Genomic DNA, 5,126 nt, shown 5'->3' with positions numbered 1-5,126 from the left:
AGAAATCTCTATATAGTAAATATAAATTTGCATTAACTTAATCAATAGTAAGAACAAAGAGCACTAATTCGGGTCGCTAAAAATAACGATCTGAGTAGCAAGTGACCCATAATCTAGAATGCTCGATCTGGAATGTAAAACATGGGGGGTTTCACTTTTTAGGTTACACCGGTCTAGATTGGCATGGATGTATGACATGGGTACTGTGGGTGGCACACCACAACTTAAAAAGAGGTCATGAGCTTTCACCACAGCCTTGTCCAATAAACCATCCCAAATTTAACTCAAATTCAAAACTAAACCAAACACTTACATGATGAGTTCCACTAGGGAACCTATCACTGGCCATTCTACATAAGATGCAAGATCAACTTGCTTTGACTTCTGAGGAGGTGACCTGATGAAGTGGGGCCATCTTTTCATATCACCATCTGATATGGGTGGGACACTAGAATAGCAAGTTTGACTGTTGGTTTCCAACACTAGACCAGGTGACATAATTAAAAATCATATGGACAATGAAGCTGCATTGATAATATAGAACAGTCATTTTACAGAACGAAATTAAGAATGAGAAACAAAGAGAGAAGAAAACAGAAACATACACGCAAGACAAGGATGAATGGTTGTTGGGGCATGTGTTCTGGAACCTATTACCCCCTCATATGCGGCTTGAATCTCTTCCAAATACGGATCTCCTCGTCCAGTCTGATACCACCAATGCTCTTGTGCGCCAACTAACTTGTTTTCTGAATTGGAAAAATAGTAAGCAAAATTAGGATCAGTGACACCCAAATGCACATACCTTTACATGTATGAGACATAAAACGGTGATCAGCAGCAGGTCGGTATTTCAAAATGGTGGGGCCCAACCTCGGGTGATGGTGATGAAATCATTCTTTTGGAGAGGGAGCCATGGATGTGTGATCAGCCAATAACAACCTCAATTGGACAATCCTAGTGGACTTTTTTCCATGTCAAAATTTTTTGGCTACATCATATATTTAACTATCCATTTTCAAACCAAAAAATCCAATGAACATGATTTTCTGAACGGGAAGGGTGGGTATTGAATGTTATTAGTAGCAGGACTTGAGAGCAATCGCTATATTTTCCTCATACACGTATTGAATGTATCGGGGATTCCCTGATACACAACGTGTCGAATAGAGCAACGAGTTGAGTTGGACCAAGTTAGGGCTGACCCGACTCAACCCAGTTTTGAAATAGACTTGATCCGAACTCGACCCAACTCGGTAAGCAAGTCCAGCATGCTTGACCCGATCTGAGTCCAGGTCTGGCCTGGACTAATCCAGACTGAGTCCGACCCGGTCACAGGTACCAAGTCGACTCAAGTCGGCACTGAGTCGGGTCGGGTGTGACGGTTCTCCAGATGTGGGGATTAGAAAAAAAAAACCTTCCCCAATTACACCACGTACATCGACTAATCCACAGGGAGGGGAATCGAACTCGTGTCTGTGGGGAGCAAACCCATGACCAAAGTCGTTAGCCCAAACTCATAACAGGTAATCCACGGGGAGGGGAATCAAACTCATGTCTGTGAGGAGCAAACCCACGACCAAAGTCGTTCGCCCCAACTCGTGATAGCTAATCCACGGAGAGGGGAATCACGCTCGTGTCTATGGGGAGCAAACCCATGACCAAAGCCATTCACCCAAACTCGTAACGGGTTTTGGGAAGGGTTTTTTTTTTTTATAACGACAGGGTGTCCCTATCCCTGTTCCTTTTGAGAAGTGAAACCTCACATCTTTCGAAGATCTAAGTAAAATGAGAAAAAATGATTGGGGTAGGCTCATCCTTGATTATGTATTTGACTATCCTTCTGTTGGAGGTGAATGATATTCAACATTTAGTGAAGTTGTGTATTGAGTCCAGGTCTGGCCTGGACTAATCCAGACTGAGTCCGACCCAGTCACAAGTACCAAGTTAACTCCAGTCGGCACCGAGTCAGGTCGGGTGTGGCGGGTCTCCAGATGTGGGGATTAGAAAAAAAAAACCTTCCCCAATTACACCATGTACATTGAGTAATCCACAGGGAGGGGAATCGAACTTGTGTCTATGGGGAGCAAACCCACGACTAAAGTCGTTTGCCCAAACTCATAACAGGTAATCCACGGGGAGGGGAATCAAACTCATGTTTGTGAGAAGTAAACCCACGACCAAAGTCGTTCGCCCCAACTTGTGATAGCTAATCCACGGGGAGGGGAATCACACTCGTGTCAATGGGGAGCAAAACCATGACCAAAGCCATTCACCCAAACTCGTGACGGGTTTTGGGATTTTTTTTTTGTTTTAATAACAACAGGGTGTCCCCTTCCCCGTTCCTTTTGATAAGTGAAACCTCACATCTTTCGAAGATCTAAGTAAAATGAGAAAAAATGATTGGGGTAGGCTCATCCTTGATTATGTATTTGACTATCCTTCTGTTGGAGGTGAATGATATTCAACATTTAGTGAAGTTGTGTATTGTGTGCTTAGGGTATAACTATATGTGTAAACTGTCAAACTCTACTAAGATCAAGAGTACCCTAAAATAGGAAAGACACTTAGCATGAAGATTAGTTTGCCTCGAACAAAAATGTCTTTCATAAGTGGTATTTTCAAATAATCTATTTTTTAGAGATCAATAAGTTAATCTGTATATGGAGTTTCATTTATTGATAAAAGGTCATTCCAAAAACAAATTTGGGGCATTTAGTTTTCACCTACTAGGAAATCTTGCTTGAAAAGCATTTTTAGTTTAGATTCTTCATACTTTTTTACTTTTTTTTTTACATTTCTTCTTTATTTATGTCCTTCCTATTTGTTTTTCATTTTGTATTTTTTGTCTAAGTAAAACCTAAAACTGACAAAAGAATTTAGCTATGGCTCATTTCAAATTGCCTTTTTTTTTTCTTTTTCTTTTTGAGAGAGCTTCATTAAAAAGCCCACGAAATGCGCAAAAGAAAACAACAACCCACCTACCCAATTGAAAAACATGTGAGAGATTAGCAGGATTAACTGGCTTTACATAAGAAGCCCAACCCAAAAAATACATTTATTTTCCCTAACGACCACAACATGCGAAGAACTACAATTCTGAAAACATCTCCTATATGAAAGCAATCTCCACAAAGCTTTCCCCCCTTTTCCCACCCCTCTTGAATGCCATGACCACAGAAGGTCCGCAATAGAATTCAGCTTCACTAAGCTTGTATGGAGAGCATTGAGAAAGTAGTCCCACATCTTTCAAGCAAACATGCAATGAATGAAGAGGTGATTAATTGACTCAGCATCTCGTATACACATTATACATATGTTAGGGAGGGTAAGGGATCTTCTTTGCAAATTATTGATTGCCAATACACTATTTCTTCCCACAAGTCAAGCGAACATTGTCGCCCATGTTGGAGCTTTGTATGACCATACAAAAAAGAATAGACGTGGTAATTATCTTCCCCATAGTTTCGTCCCCATTAACAATTAAAGGGCATTATCATTGTACATACTGTATCAGCTATTGGAATTTTTGGTAGACCTCATAAATATATTCATGTATACCTTCATACATCTCGCTCATTGAAATTAACAGCCATTTAAAAACATTCATCACAATGAACAATTAAAAGGCACTATCATTGTATAGTCATACAAATATGGACCTTCGACTAGAAATTGGCCGAGTTGTTCAAACAAGTATGATTTTTAGAACTCGTCATATACACATGGCTAGATCACTGGAAAGTAGCCCTCCATTTTAAGGAATTTGACAATTGAGAACGGGCCGGGTTACCCCTTCTTCTACATGATATAAACTTAGCCATATAGAAAGTTTGGTCTTAAAAGTTGGCAAGTCGTTCAAACAAATAGGACTTTTAGAACAAATCATACACATATGGGCCTTCCCCAAAACATATGAATGGTTTGGATCAATGAAAAAGAGACCTCCAACTTAAAATCGATCATATCATTGAAACAAGTATAATTTTTAGAATTGAAATAAACTTGGTCACACACATACGAGCCTAGTCCCACCTCCCCCGATTGATTTGAATCATTGAAAAGTAGCCCTCCATATTAAGAATACGACCAATTGAGTACAGGCATACTTATATCCCGTTTCGACTTGAAATAAACTTGGTCATAACAAAAATTTGGTGTTAAAAATTGATCGAGTCATTCAAACAACTAGGAATTTTAGGTCATTCAAATACAGGTCTTCCACCCAAATTCAGGAATTGTTTGTATCACTAAATAATAGCCTTCCGGCATTAAATAGGCCGAGCTATTTAAATAAGTAAAATTTTTAGTGCGCCACCGCCTGACTTCGGCCAACCATAGGCCACCTCTTCGGCCCAGCTGCACCTCAAGCGGCCCCAACCATGATATGATGGGGTAAATGCTGCTCCAAATGCAGCAATAATAGCAATAACAATAACAATAGACCCTGACCCACTTGTGGGAGCTATTACTGACAACCTGAATATGGCCCCACTAGTACAGCCTGCACATACTCCCGTCATGGCCACGACGAGTGGTCTATTTGAGCGTTTCCAGAGGTTTAGGCCACCCACTTTTGTGGGCACCCAATGGTTTAAGCCTCTGGAAACGCTCAAATAGACCACTCGTCATGGCCATGATGGGAGTATGTGCGGGCTGTACTGGTGGGGCCATATTCAAGTTGTGAGTAATAGCTCCCACATGTGGGTCAGGGTCTATTTTTGTTGTTATTGTTGTTATTGTTGCATTTGGAGCAACATTTACCCCATCATATCATGGTTGGGGCCGCTTGAGGTGCAGCTAGGCCGAATAGGTGGCCTATGGTTGGCCAAAGTCAGGCGGCGCACTAAAAGTCATTCACATATGGGTCTTGCCCCCAAACAAATGAGAATTATTTGGATCACTATATAGTAGCCCTCCGATATGAAATAAGCTGAGGCATTCAAATAAGTAAAATTTTTAGAAGTAGTCATATACATACGTGCCTTCCTCCCAAACATATGAATGGTTTGGAACACTGAAAAGTAGCCATTCGACTTGAAACTTGCCGAGTCGTTCAAACAAGTATGATTTTTAGAACTATTCATACACATGGGTGGATCGCTGGAAAGTAGCACTCCATATTA

This window comes from Magnolia sinica, chromosome 6 (genome assembly GCF_029962835.1).
Source record: "Magnolia sinica isolate HGM2019 chromosome 6, MsV1, whole genome shotgun sequence".
Taxonomy (NCBI): Eukaryota; Viridiplantae; Streptophyta; class Magnoliopsida; order Magnoliales; family Magnoliaceae; genus Magnolia; species Magnolia sinica.
Note: the sequence above shows the minus strand (reverse complement) of the source record.